The following is a 16216-nucleotide window of genomic DNA, read 5'->3' on the forward strand; positions in this document are numbered from 1 at the left end:
ATTTTTGGTTCCATATGCAATTTAACTACTTTAAAACTACTTTAATAGTTTTTTTTTCTAATTCTGTGAAGAAAGTCAGTGGTAGCTGGGTCGGGGATAGCACTGAATCTATAAATTACTTTGGGCAGTACGTCCAGTCTCATGACATTGATTCCTCCTATCCATGAGCAGGCAATGTGTTTCCATCTGCTTGGGTCCTCCCTTATTTCCTTGAGCAGTGATTTCTAGTTCTCCCTGATGAGGTCCTTCACATCCCTTTAAGTTGTATTCCTAGGTATTTTATTCCCATTATGGCACTTGTGTATGGGAGTTCACTCATGATTTGGCTCTCTGTTTGTCTGTTACTGGTGTATCGGAATGCTTGTGATTTTTACACATTGATTTTGTATCCTGAGATTTGCCCGAGTTGCTCATCAGCTTGAGGAGACTTTGGGATGAGATGATGGGGGTTTTCCAAGTACACAGTCACGTCATCTGCAGAGACACTTTGCCTTCCTCTTCTCCTAACTGGATACCCCTTACTTCTTTCTCTTGCCTGGTTCCCATGCCCAGAACTTCCAATACTATGTTGAATAGGAGTGGTGAGAGAGGGCACCCTTATCTTGTGCCAGTTTTCAAAGAGAATGCTGCCAGCTTTTGCCCATTCAGTATGATACCGGCTGTGGGTATGTATAAATAGCTCTTATTATTTTGAGATACATTCCATCAATACCTAGTTTGTTGAGCGTTTTTAGCATAAAAGATGTTGAATTTTATCAAAGAGCTTTTCTGCATCTATTGATGTGCTTTTTGTGTTTGGTTCTGTTTATGTGATGGGTTATGTTTATTGATTTGCCAGGTTGAACCAGCCTTGCATCTCAGGGAGGAAGCCGACTTGATCATGGTGGATAAGCTTCAGCGGGTTGATGTGTGCAGCAAACCACCATGGCATGTGTATGTAAGAAATCTGCACATTCTGCACATGTGTCCCAGAACTTAAAGTATAATAAAGAAAGAATAGTAATATTTACAAACTATTATTATTTCATTGACATTAATATTATTCTACTTACCCATTCTTTTAACCATCATCTTTTCTTCATATGGTTAAATTATTCCCTAAATAGAACTGACTTTTTAAGTATGTGTGCCTAGAAATGTGACTATTTAAAGGCTAGACATATGCCTATTAATTTCTTTGTGTTCTTTTCATTAAAAATATAGGCCTACATAATTACAATAAAGCACATGCTTTTTTCTTTTCTTTTTTTTACAAATTGGAATAAATAAGAACATAGATAGTTAAGGACTGATTTGACTAGATTGTGGACTAAAATCTTATAACTAATTAAAAATACACCTGTGGTATATTCTGTGTTTCTTGAGAACCAGTAAGAATAGTGGTTAGCCTAAAGTCATAGAGCAGTCAAAACTGATACAAGGCAAGTGTTGCCTGAGTCACCAAGCAACTGTGACTTCCTTCATTTGTTCTCTGCAGAGCTAGACATGGCATCTTCCTTTATGGCTGTGAGGATGCTGTATAAAATGCATCTTAGAAATCTTGGCAGTAACACTCAGAAGGTTACTGCAGATTTTTGGAACAGGTTCAGTATTTACTTTGCAGCAATTTCTGCTAGGCCAGCAGAATTTCATGGACACTGTTGAAATAATTGTATGCCAGGGATGTTTACATTAGTGATTAGATATTTATGGCACATATTGAATATCTACTCACTTTCTCTTTGCCAATAAATTTTGAGGGTAACCAATGTATTGGGTCTGCAGGTGTTACATTTCCCAGACAGCATTAAAATATGTCTGAAAATAAAGTAACAGCAATATTGTCCCACTTTGAATGCCGTTTTTGATTAATGTTGATTTGTTAATGAATGATAACTTGTATTACAATTGAAGAACTTCTGTGGTTATGCAATGCTGATCTATAAACAGGAAGTACAGTTTAAAATCTGGAAGTTCAGCTTAAAAAGTACATTTCCGAAACTCTAGATCTCATATATTCAGTGTTACATTTTGAGATGAGGATTAAATATTTCAATCCTTTAAAATAGTTTTATGCATTTTATCTTTGCTAAAAGTAGCAACACTTTTTTTTATTTTGTGAATGTGGGTAAAAAATGAGAGAAACACATACTGATTTAGGTATGATTTTTGAATGCCCAATATATATACTTTTATGATCAAGGACTGCTAAAAAATGAAAACAAAGGTGGAGAAAGGAGCAGAAAATACTGGAGGTGAGAATATAAGTGAGAGTTTATAGCAATAATGTAAACTCCAAACCCCGTTTCCTAATTTGGTTAATATTGGTAATTCTTGGTGCCCTTTACACTCAGTGCACCTTACACCAGACTAGATACATTTCCAGTGTTCAATAGCCAAATGTGGCTAATAGCTTTCTTGTTAGACAGCATATCTCTAGACTAATCATCCTAATTGCTATGTAGCATTTATATTCTATAAATATTTAATCTCTTTTGATTGACATTTAAGAAGTTTCCAATTATTTTGCTATGAAAAATACTTCTTTGCCAAACTTTCTTTTACATGTGTCATAAGTATGTGGAAGAATCTTCAACACTGTAATCATACTAGTGGACTTACTGGGTAGAGTGGATACTTAATTTCAACTTGACTAGGGAGGCATCAAAATGCTCTCTGATTTGGAGCAATTTCCATTCATTTGGGAGTTTTCATGGCTCAACGTCTATGCTCAGTTTTTGTATTCGTACACGTAAGTACTCTAAGTCTGAGAGTTGTGAAACGTTATCCTATTGTGATTTTAAAAGTTTGTATAGTCATGATTGTTAGTGAAGCCAAGCATCTTTGCATTTGCTTTCTGGCTGCCCAGGTTTCTTCTTCTATGAATTGTCTGTTCTTACATTTTGGCTAATATTTATTGGCTTGTTTCTTTTTTACTTTTTGATTTATGTAAGTTATTTAAATGTTCAGAATGTTAATCTTTCGCCTCAAGAACTGCAAATCTCTTCTTCCAGCCCGAGCTTTGTCATTTTTTTTTTTTTTTTTTTTTGAGACAGAGTCTTGCTGTGTTGCCAGGCGCCAGGCTGAAGTGCAGTGGTCTGATCTCGGCTCACCGCAACCTCTGCCTCCTGGGTTCAAGCAATTCTCCTGCCTCAGCCTCCCGAGTAGCTGGGACTACAGGTGCGTGCCACCATGCCCAGCTAATTTTTGTGTTTTTAGTAGAGACGGGGTTTCACTATGTTGGCCAGGATGGTCTTGATCTCTTGACCTCGTGATCTGCTCGCCTTGGCCTCCCAGAGTGCTGGGATTACAGGCGTGAGCCACCGCACCCGGCCTTTTTTTTTTTTTTGTGTGTGTGTGTGTGTGTGTGTGTGTGTTTTGTTAAGTAGTTTTAAATATGATGAAGCTAAGTGAATGAGTAGTTTCCCTTACAGGGTATGTTTATGCATCTGTCTCAGTGTCCTATGATTTTGTCCAAGAATTAAAGTTTTTCTTTTTGTACCTTTGCATTTTTAATACATCTGGATTTAAAGTGTACATGTACACTGTATGATAGAGATCTGATGAATCATTTTCAAAGGGTCATATAATTATTTTCCAAAATAATAATTATTTTCCTAAGTGATGACGTTCCAATTATTTTCCAAAGGAAAAATCAATTGGTCTTCATGATTTATTGAAAATTGCATTCTTTCTCTGTTGATCTATCATGTATCAAATTTCCATGTATATGTAGTCTCTTTCTAGGCTCTTTATTCCTATTTCTGTCCAGTCGTAACAAATGTAGTTTGATTATAAATCTTGAGATCTGGTAGATTAAAGCCCTTCACACTCTTCTTTGGTGGAGTCTTGACTAGTGTTGGTCTTTAGTTGTTCATGTAAGATTTTAAATCAGCTTATCAAGTTCAATGAAAACTTTATTAGAATTTTCACTGTTCTTATGCTAAGTTAGTATATTCATTTTGGTACAAGTGATATTTTAATAACATAGTGATATTATAGTCTATGACTATAGTGTATATCACTTTAACATCCGTGAAAATGTGTTGAAAATAGATTTTATAGTTTCTCTCAATAAGGGGCTTAGAAACATTTTACTATATTTATTCTTACTATATAAATTTTTCATGATTATCATAAACAAGTATATATATGTTTAAAATTATATTTTCTAAAGAGGTATAAAGATGTGATATTCTGATCTTTTACTTCCATTATAACATACTTTTCTCCGTAATTGATAAAGAAGTAGCATGTCATTAACACACATACATATATGTGTTTTAACATGAAAAAGATTCATCTGAATGTATGTTGAACCCTACTACCATACTTCTAACAATTAGAAATTATTTTCTTCTTGAGTGCATACATATAGGAAGTTCACAAAAATGATCTACTTTTACTTCACCAACTTTCTTTTTAATTTACTTAATTAACTTTCTTTTTCATTAAATCTTTTAACTCATGTTAGATTTTAATTGTGATGATTTTATTTATATTTACAGAAATTTATTTTTCTATTTAAAATTTTCTAGTATTTTTAATAGTTTTGTATCATTCCAGTATTTCTAATTTTCTTATTTATTATTTTAAATGTTATGATTTTATATTATCTATTCTTATTGGTGAATTTTACCTAATGTATTTTTACGTGTTTCACCATGATGTCATGTCTGTCTGGTGGCTTTATCTGTGGAAATATTGTAGGACTTGGTTTTATGATTTATCTTTGAGAGGAGATTTGCATTTATTTCTGCCGGACATGTGGAGGTATTACCAACTCAATCTTGGTTTAAGCCAATTTGAGGTTTCCAGCATCATCCAGATGGTCTAAATTCATACCTAGTCTCTTGGGAGAGAACCATGGCTATAAATTTTCATGGGAGACTTTTCCCCACCCCTAAGTCAGGTTCAGTTAAAATTTCCAGCTCATCTCCTTTTGGTGGCAGCAATTTATTTTTAAACCAACGTTTTATTTTGCAGAATATCCAGAACTTAAGTACTGGTTGCACTTTCAACTCTCATCCTGCATGAACCTTGTTTGTTGGGGTTTGCATGGTCAGAAACACCGTCTTTGTTACTGACATTGTCAAATATTCTCACAGCAGCTATAGTCCCAGCATCAGTTTATCACTCTAGTTTCCTGCTCCCCATTTGTTTTTCGTACTTGGGCATTTCTCTTATAGTCCTGAAAATATGTCTATATGTTTGAAAAAATGTTTACTATGCTTTATCAGTCTTATCAAATGATCTAGCTTCCCCCAACCAAATTCCTGAAAATGAATACAAATTTGCAACCCTGTCAGTAACATACATGAATTTTCACAGAAGATTTTTCCCCATTGAGAAGAATCTGATTCCTTTAGCAGAACAGTCTGATTCAGCAATATATAAGAACCCAGCTTCCTGCACCCTTGATAAATTTTGCTGAGATTAATAAAGCAATCCAATCATTCATATTTGTTTTAATGTGTACTTATTTTATTACTTTTATGAAGACATCTTTTTTGCATGAAGATGGGTCATTAGCTTTCAGTTTCAATCAATTTCCTGTTAATATATTTTGCCAACTAGGAAAAAAAGCAGAAAAGGGAGAAGGAGGAGAGAAAGCATTTTCAAAGCATTTCTCTCCTGGAGCTGGTATTTTTGTCCTAGTAATTCCTTGGATAGGTTTTAGAGATTCATGTACTTCCTAAAACTGTATGCAAAAATATGTTGATAATAATATGTGTTTTTGGATAAACAGTCTCTATGATTCTCACTGAATTCTTGAAATGTGATCCAGAGATCATTAAAAACTATCACTATATTTGATCCATTTTTATCCTTTTAGGGAAGGACTAGATGTTAATTTAAAATTGCTTTCTTTTCTTAGGAAAGCATTTTAGAACAGTGGAGTCAAAAAAGACATAGTGAATACCTAATGAAGAATACAAAATGATTTTTTAATTTTTTTAATTGAACTTTTATTTATTTGTTTTTAGAGACAGGGTCTTGTTCTTTCATCTGGGCTGGAGTGCAGTGGTGTAATCACAGCTCACTGCAACCTTGAACTCCTGGGCTCAAGTGATTCTCCCACCTCAGCCTCTTAAGTAGCTAGGACTACAGGTGTGCACCACAAGACTTGGCTAATTTTTAAATATTTTGTTGAGATAGGGACTCACTACATTTCCCAGGCTAGTCTTCAACTCCTGGCCTCAAATGATCCTCTGCTTCAGCCTCCCAAAGGGTTGAGATTATAGGCATGAGCCACTGTGGCCAGCTGAAAATTTCCATGTTCTTGATGGGGTTTTTGAAGCAAAAAGGATATTAGAGATTAAAAAAATTCTCCACAGATGAGGCATTTTCCTCTCTCATTTTATGGGTTAAGTTGATTAAAAACAAACCTCCACATACTTAAATTGCTGATAGCTATCTTCATTTTTGGACATTAACTGTTGAATAGTCCTTACTTAATCAATACACAGGTAGGATTTATATAAAAAGAAATTTATAAACACATTTTAAAGGATGAAGTTAAATACATAAAAACCTATATCTTCATTTTTCTCCAAAAGACAGTTTTTTTATTCGAATTTTTCATTGACCTATTTTTTTAAGGAATGTGAAGAAGAAAATGGAGGTTGATTCTGTCTTGTGGATGAAATAGTGAAGACATAGGTGATGAAGAAATTTCTGCACAATGCCAAGAAATTCATTCTAATTAAGATAAAAAGAGCAGATGGCAAATATGGGGCTTAAGAGTTATAGAACAACTGGTTTAACTTTGAATTCTAATATCTACTCTATGCTAATAGATATAACACAGCAGGTAGTATGTTACAAGTTATTAACCAGGCTCATGGGATTCTGATCTCTTCAAGGTTACAGCAAAATTATGTTGTTCTAGGTCAAAGGTGAGGGAGCTATTTCATTGATTTTCTAAATCCAACTCGCGTCACTGCCTTTTCCTCTAGGTAATACTCTTCTCGGAGAGTAAGATGTCTGTTTCGTATACGAAATTCAACCAGCAAAGTTTAATCCAGATAGACTTCTATGGTATAACATTTGTTCAAAAGACAAATGATGGTAATTAACTAATCTAGTATCAAAACATCAAAGTTTTATTACTATTAATATATACAGACAGTAATTTTAAATGAGGGTAGGAAGGAAGGAAGAACACTTTTAGTGAAAGTGTCAGCTCCATAAGGACAAGGATCTTCGCCTGTTTTATTCAATGACGTATCTCGACTACCCAGGATAATACCTGGTGCACCATATTTTTTGTTTTTGTTTGTTTCAGAGAACAGTGTATCATTTTTTGTCTTAATCCTGGGTTCATTAGGGAAGGGTTTGATGATAAAAACGATGATTCAATACATTGAGTCATGGAAATTCAGGGCTATGTAGGATGTGTTAACAAAGGGTCATACAGTAAAAAATCTTCATTTTGTGCTTAAGGGAAGTAAAGCCCAGAGTGGTTAGTAGCTTGCTGCAGATAATTTAAAGAAATAATCTGCAGAGCTGGTACTACAACTGAAGATGGCTAACTCTCCATCCAGTGCCCATTCCCATGCATTATGTTGCCATTCTTCCTCTGTTGCTTCAGACAATGGAATTCAATCACAGATTCTAACTTCATATGTGTTTATTTTTATTGAGATAGTCACATATCATAAATCATCCTTTTATAGTATATAATTTAGTAGTCTTTAATATTCAAAATGTTGCACAATCATCTCCCCTATTTAGTTACAGAACATTTTCGTCGTCCCAGAATAAAATTCCATGTCCATTAGCAATCACTTTCAACTTCCTTCAACTGCTCATTTCTGACTTCCACTGATCTACTTTCTATGTCTTTGTCTGTTCTGGACTTTTCACATAAATGGAACCATATAGTATGTGGCATTTTGGGCCTGGTTTCTATTAATTAACATAGTGTTTTCACTATGTCTATCTATATTATAAATATCTATAACTGATATCTACAGATATAAGTTTACCCATGGATCAGTACTTTATTTCTTTGTCGGGTGGATAATATTCTATTATATAGATATACCACATTTGTTTATCATTCATCAACTGATGGATATTTGGGCTGTTTCTACTTTTTTGGCTATTGTAAACATTCATGCACAAGTTTTTGTTTTGGATACGTATTTTTTAACTCTTTTTAAAATATGTGCATGGGAATGGAATTTTTGGCCTACAGTAATTTTGTGGTTAACCATTTGAAAAATTGCCAGACTATTTTCCAAAGTGGCTGTATCATTTTACACTTCTACTAGCAGTGTATAAAGGTGCCAATTTCTCTACGTGCTTGCGACATTCTTTCCCAGCTTTTTCTTTTAAGTTTATTGATTAGCTTGTTGTTTGCCTCAACTGTTACCACCATCTCAGCAGACATGATGTTAAATAATGCCACGGATTGTTTTTGGCAAACACCTCTAAGAAAAAGACTGTTTTCACCAGGTGAGCCTCTGAAGTAAAAGAAAGATATTCCTTGAGAGTAAGATTTCCCAGGAAATTGCCAGACAGGTCAGATAATGACAGTTCTCTGAGAAAGAGGCTTTGAAAGAGCTCTAGCCCCTTTCTGACCCTTCCAGTGGCTGCTATGCTGCTGTTTTACAATTTTATTGCAGGCTGTTGATTTTCATGGCTGCCACAGAGCTAGGGAGAAGTGAATAGGAATAGGGCAAGTTAAAATGCCAAAAAACTCATTTTTTTTCCTACTAAGATTCAGCAATCGTTCTTGAATAAAGTCTTCCTGAATTGTTATATGACTTTGGCTAATTTACAGTGTTCTAAAAAGTTGATTCTGACAATTTGTTTTTGCTAGTGTTCTAGTTGCTTTTGTTAGGGAGAGGATTTTTGGAAATCCTATTCCACCATTCTTGCTGATGTCATCACCTGACTTGTTTTCTAATTACTAGAAAGAAGTTAAGTTCTGGGTGCAGGGAAATAGGGAAAAGAGAAGTAAAAAGCAATTAGAGAAGAACAGAAAGAAGGAAAAGCCTTATTTGAGAAATTTTAAAGTATAAAAGATGTGTTCATCTTTTGTTTATTGAGGATACTAAGTACACAATCTTTTATGGATCTATGCCTGAAGGAATGTTAAAAAATACAAATGGCATATTTTACGAATCTTTAGCAGATTCATGCTTGCAGGACAAATCTTTCTATAAAACCATGTGCTGAGTGTGTTGAAAAAATGCAGCCAATCTTTTTCTTTCTATTTTTTCACAGTTTTGTTTTTAAGGAAGAATAAAAAATCCAAATAAAAACATTGACTGAGTTTAAACTGTGTTTTGTATTGTATATTAAAATCTAAGCCAATGGAAAAATTGAATTTAAAGCTATATGCATAAGGACAGTTTGTTTAGGGGAAGAAAATATCTTTAAAATCTAGACTTTACCAGAATTTATAATTTCCACATTTTCCTTCCTATACTTGAATTTAAAAAGGGTAGGTCTCTCAATGACAACAATTTACAACATAATTTCATCTTAGAGCTCAGCTCACTGCCACCTTAAAAAGTGATCTAATAAGCTAGTGCCTAGTAGATTTTTAATTACTGATAATTGTCTGATGCAAAACCATTAAAGGCATAACCCTTATGCCAATATACCCTTCTGCAAATCATACAGGAATTTAACTTCAAGGAGTACTGCCTCTGATGACATTATCTACCCTTACCCCACCCCGTCCTCCTGGGAGAGTTTGAAATACAGGACAGGCAATGTTAACACTTGTTAGTACTTTTATCACAAAGTTATCAGAGAAGAGCAATTAATAGGACAGAAAACATATCATAAGTAGCATAGTCAGTGAGAAGAGATGGCTTTGAATTCACATAAACCTACATTTGAATCTCAGATCTAACATTTCTCAAAAGTATGACTTTTAGAAAATTTCTTAACTTCTCTGACTCTGTTTCCTTGCACCTGAATTGGAGATAACAATATCTACTTTCGTGTGTTTCTGGAGAAGACTAACTGGTATATCTCGTAGAAAGTGCTAGAACAGTAGTAACTGAAGAGAGAGCATTCAATTCAAAGTAGTAACTGAAGAAAGGTGGCCATAGTAACTGGCCACCCCAATAGTGGTAGTCATGGTAGAATGGTAGTTGTGGTCCTGGTTACCACTCGGGTTCACAGAGAGGCTGAAATTCCCTGTGGACTCAGTGGTATGAGACTGCCCTTCACCTGACTTGGAAAGCTGAGGAGCCAGGATTTCTCCAGGACTCCTCTGTTCCAGAAGTCTTGGCTCCTGTGGGCGCTCCACAACCAGTGCTCTGTAGCAGCCACCAGTGTTGCAAGTGAGGGAAACTCCCATTCCCCAGAAGCCTTCAGTTAATTCACCAACTCCGGGACTTCTTCAGTTGAGTTTTTGGAATCCTGAATCACATTAAAATCTGCCACCATTACCTCAGTCTCAATAGGCAGAGGGAAAAAGCCATAATTGTTTTTATTTTGTGTGTGTGTGTGCACATTTTTCTTTTTTCTCCTTCTGAAAGCCATTATTTTGATACATCAGACTCGGAAATGGAACTGGACTCAAAGAGTCGGTTCCAGTTTCCCTTCCCTTATGCCATCTTCATGGTAGTTATGAGATCATATCATGTCTGGACTGTGACAAGTTGAGGCCATCTATCGACGCTACAGTTCTAGTAAGATGCAATTAGAATATTGTTACAGAAAGATATTTACAATTTGGCAAATAAATACTGAAGATATAAAGCCTTAAATTCAAGGTTTTTTTCAATGGGGCACTTCACACTTTTTGGTTAGGGGAATTTTCCATTTCTCTGTCATGCATGTTCTATTTGGCCTCGTGGTTGGTTGGGGAAGGGATATGTTTTAGGTGTTTTCTCAGGGTAATGGGTCTGAACCAAAGACATGGGGTGGGAGACATAGAGAAAGGTAAAGATTGAAGAGACAATTGTTAGTAGAAGATAAAGCAAGAAACAAATAGTGGAGGGATGGCGTGAAGAATAGGACCCATGCAAGGCTCTCTGGTGTCTGTGTTGGGGTAGATTTTTGCAATCCCACTCTATGTGAGATAGGCACTAAAGAAGAAGAAGTAAGCCTAAAGACAGAGATGAGTGTGAATTTTGGAGATGGTCATGAAATACCAGTTTGAACATCTTATTAGGTAGGTAACAATGTAAGTCTGCTGTCTTGGGATGTAAATTTGTGGGGCATCAGTATATATGTAGCACCTGAAGTTATGGGAATGGATGACATATTAAGGCGACTCTTCATAGGAAGAGAGCTGCAGACATGCAGACCAAATATGGAGGAACATTAACCGTGAAAGGGATACTAGAAGAAGCGAACAAACATGAAAGGCTGAGAAGAGCAGCCAGAGGTGTAACAGGAGGTACAAGAAGGAGTCCTGCTGTGGAAGACGAGGAAGGAGGAAGGACTCAGAAGAGAGAGGTTAATAGAGACCACTGTAATGGTTTTCTAACTGGTCCTTCTCCCTCTAATCTCTTTCCCCGTGTTCCCTATCCTCATTCTGCTGTCCAAATGACCTCTCCAACATGCACATCTATTCACATTCTCAGACTTACTGTTTCGAGATATTTATAACTTTCAAACTTTCATATATATAAGACTCACCTAAGTCTAACTCATTGTATAAGGCTAATTGGTTTACTGAAAGGCCAGTTCTGGGCCTCTTGCACAGAGATGCTAGTTTAGTATGTTTAGACCCAAGAATACGCCTTCTAACAGAAGTCCTCATGTGATCAGATGTAGATGGTCTATGGATTCTTTAGGAAGAAATGGCCTAGGGAATGAAGTTCAAGTTCCTTAGTAGAAGTTCATGGGCTTTCACTTCTGGTTCCAATCTCCATTCCCCTCCTCACCATTCCCTTCCACCCGCCATCACCTCCACCTCCATTATGGACTCTCTATGCTGGGCCTGCCAGAATCACAAAGATGGAATGGGAAGGAGGAAAGTCCTTCCTGGAAAAGGGACCAGCCTGTGCAATGGGACAATGGAGAGGTAACATAGAATGTGAGAAGATCTTGTGGTTTGAATCATGACAGATACCTACAGAAATGCGTCTGGAAAGCGCAACAGGAACAGACTGGAAAGCACTGAAGACCAAGCTGAGGAATATAGAGTTCTTCAGCAGGAAACTGGAATGCTTGGCTCTTTCATGCTTTGTTTTTGTTTATTGTTTTCACTTTCAATCCTGGATCTAGATATTGGCCTTTTCTTACTCGAATTAAAACTATATCATTAGTGCTGACTCATGAGTACCTCATGAGGAGGTATTCAAAAATGAAGAACAAAGTTACATATTTTTAAAAGAAATCTATAATTAAAGGGTCCTGAATTATCTAGACACAGCGAAAAGGCAATTAGTCAATTTTCAATTTTCCTAAGGCTGTGAGTATGCTCTTAATGTTTATAAAAGAAAAAAAGCAAGACATAGCTCAAGTAGCTGGAGTTCTGACTCATCACCATAAAACAACACCATGAATTTCTCTCCCAGGGAAGATTTCAGCCCAGCCAGGTCCAAGAGAACATACGAGCACCTTATGCTGAACACACACTTAGAGAACTGGATGGTTTTTACCATCTGCTAAGCCTCACATAGCCTCCAATTTGAAGTTGAAGTGATGTCAGAAGCTGATTTAAGCAGCTTACATATGTTGCACTGCAGAAAAAACATTGGACGTTGGGGACTCTGAAAAACAATGGTAGGCGTTTGGGATCCATAAATGCTTAGTGTTTTGGACAAATGTGCCCTGTAGCCGCAGGGCAACGCTTTTCTCCCCTTAGATTTAAGCGTCAGGTTTTCTCCTTTGTTTAGTAAAAGAATTTTCACATTCTCTTGTGTATAATTGGAACCACATGATCATTATTCATTGGAGCAGGTAAGGTTATTGTGGTTAATCACAATTCTCTTGTTGCTTTAACTTTGACAGAAAATACCAGTACCGTGGCATACTCTGGAAAATTATTTTATAAATTTGCCAGTATTGATAATGTTTTGGGAAAGTTTAGATGCATAATAAATGGATAAGTTTATAGTTACTGACCTTTACAATTTTTCAAGGGTCTCACACGCATGCCGAGCATCGTACCAATCACTCAACGTTGTCCTCTGCAGCCTTCTATGGTGTGACCTGCCTTTCTCTCCTTTCTCATACTTTCCTATCTAGTGCATATGTACAATTACAAGTCTTCAAACATGCTGAATTAAAAAAAAAATTTCTAGCTGCATTTTCTATGTAGTTTCTTTGTTTAGCTTTTTCTTTGCTTCTTTTCCTGCTTTTCCCGATACCTCTCCCTGTTGCTAACTTACCTAACAGGAAGGACCTGTTTGAGTACCTTTCTCCCATGGAGACTTTTCTGATTGTAACTTTGTTATATCACTTAGCACGGGCTGCTTTGTTTCACAGTTTTAATATGAATATTTTAAAGGTCTGCATTTAACGGATCATCCTCATCGTTCAAATCACAGTCCTTGTCCCCATCACGTGCATTTCAGATCTTTGTCAGGTGCATCTTAGGAAATTCTGAAAATTCTCACGACCTGAGTATCAGGAGTTGCTCAAGAAAAGGTATCCATTTTTCCATTATGTTGTAGCTTTTAAGAAATGAACAATTTTCCATTTAAACTCAAAATTTGGAATCCTGTTAGCAAAGTTATAGCTCTCGCCACTTTTGTGCAGAGAACAGCAATTGGCTAGTGATTAATATTGGCTGAAGTTTTAGAGAGGCAGGATCCCTCCAGGTTTCCATTTATCTTTTATATTTTACATTTTTTGCCCTAGTAAGTGTAGGCACAGAGTTGTGCCCCCGGGGCTTACACATTCCCCACATCCATTGTTCTTGTTTCTAGACACCTTTCACTCCAGATTTCCTTGGCTTTCTATGCTGGTAACTGTTTGTCATTTCATTCTTGCTGTCATGCTCCTGAAGGTTTTCACTCACCCCTTCCATCCTCTATGGGGACACGGACTCCGCCTGTAATTCCTCAAAGTACAGCTAACATGAGGCTGCAATGTCTCAACAAAACCCTTCTGGAGAATGGAGTAGGAAATGTTAAAATCAGATATCTGATGCCGTATCTCTTGGAGTCCACTGTCTATATCCAGAACTAGCGATTTACCTTCAAAGTCTTACGCTCCTTTACTGAAAAACTTCCTTTCTCCCTGTATTCCATCTGAGACACAAGTGGTAAAAAATAGTTGATAGAAAATCTCCACAGAATTTCACACTTCTCCTAATGAAGTTAGCTTTTACATTATGAAATGAAGTAAATCAGTATTTCTTCCTCAATTGAAGGATTGTCTCAGAACAATGGGAAAGGACCTGCATTGTTAATGACTAAAATTGTTCACCAACGTTGTGAACAAGGGTCTTAGCACTCTTCTGGGTCAACTTTCCACCTTTGAAACACAGCGGTTAGAGCTGGCATAAATGTAGATTCACTTCCATGGGTAAGAATGACTATGTTAGCATGGACATTGTTTAGAATTGCCGGTGCACAGTGATAATAAGGAGAAGTCTGACTTTTTTCGAATTGGTTTTATTGGTGTTTTTGAATTCTGTGCAGATGATATACCCTGTTACTGCCTGAACAGGGGGAACAGAGGGAGTGAGAGGAGGACTGCCTCTGCCACTTGTCCCCTCCCATGTCACTGCTTGGAGTTCCGGAAGTAGCAACTTTCCTAGATTCAATAACTTTAAGAGCAAGATTCCATCTGAAAAAACAGGGGAAAACTACTGGCAATACTTTTGATGTGAAAGGAAATAATTAAATATTTATTTACATGTTGTCGTAATTTCTAGGAATACATGTCCTGTTCCTTTGAGACAGAAATTCTTATGTATATGGAAAGCATCTGGGCAACACGTGTGTACTGTTTGTTTTCTTGAATTGAGTTGACTATATAGCCTCGTTGTTTGAAGTTTTGCGTAGCCAAGAGTCACGGAATTTTTTTCTCAAAATTTCTTGGGCAATTCTCCAATCCACATCTGGTGCACTACAGTGTGGAGTGGAAGGGCTTGGAGTAGAAGTTGTGGGTGGAAAAGAAACTGTGATTCCAGCTACCCTTTTTGGCCAGGGCTAAGGAGGGCCAAGTTTTTTTTTTTTTTTTAATATCAATAAATTTAATTCTCCACACTATCATTATTAGAATATTTATTTATTTATTTATTTATTCTCAGATGGACTCTCACCCTGTCACCCAGGCTGGAGTGTAATAGCATGATCTTGGCTTACTGCGACTTCTTTTTTTTTTTTTTTTTGAGACGGAGTTTCGCTCTTGTTCCCCAGGCTGGAGTGCAATGGCGCGATCTCGGCTCACCGCAACCTCCGCCTCCTGGGGTCAGGCAATTCTCCTGCCTCAGCCTCCGGAGTAGCTGGGATTACAGGCACGTGCCACCATGCCCAGCTAATTTTTTGTATTTTTGGTAGAGACGGGGTTTCACCATATTGACCAGGATGGTCTCGACCTCTTGACCTCGTGATCCACCCGCCTCGGCCTCCCAAAGTGCTGGGATTACAGGCGTGAGCCACCGCGCCCGGCCTTGGCTCACTGCAACTTCTACCTTCCAGGTTCAAGTCATTCTTATGCCCCAGCCTCCCGAGTAGCTGGGATTATAGACTCCTGCCACTGGTCTGGAAGATTTTTGTATTTTTTAAAAAAATTGTACTTTGGGCTGTGGGGTACATGCACACATCCTGCATTGTGCAGGATTGTTGAATAGGTACATACAAGCCATGGTTGTTCATTGTCTCCATCCCCCCACTCCGTCGCCTACATCAGGCATTTCCCTCCCCCTCCTCCCTGACCCCCTGCTATCCCTCCACCCTCCCCTCCACCCCGCCTCACCTATTCCAGTGAGTGTTGTCTCCTTCCCTGTGCCCAAGTGTTCTCATTGTTCGTTACCTGCCTATGAGTGAAAACGTGCTGTTTGGTTTTTCTGTTCTTGTGTCTGTTTGCTGAGAATGATGGTTTCTAGATTCATCCATGTCTCTACGAAGGACACGAACTCGTCGTTTTTTATGGCTGCGTAGTATCCCATGGTGTATATGTGCCACATTTTCTTTGCCCAGTTTATCATTGGGGGACATTTCAGTTGCTTCCAGGCCTTTGCTATTGTAAACAGTGTGGTAATGAACATACGTGTGCATGTGTCTTTACAATAGAATGATTTATAATCTTTTGGGTGTATATCCAGTAATAGGATTGCTGGGTCAAATGGTATTTCTAC

This window comes from Saimiri boliviensis, chromosome 9 (assembly GCF_048565385.1).
Source record: "Saimiri boliviensis isolate mSaiBol1 chromosome 9, mSaiBol1.pri, whole genome shotgun sequence".
Taxonomy (NCBI): Eukaryota; Metazoa; Chordata; class Mammalia; order Primates; family Cebidae; genus Saimiri; species Saimiri boliviensis.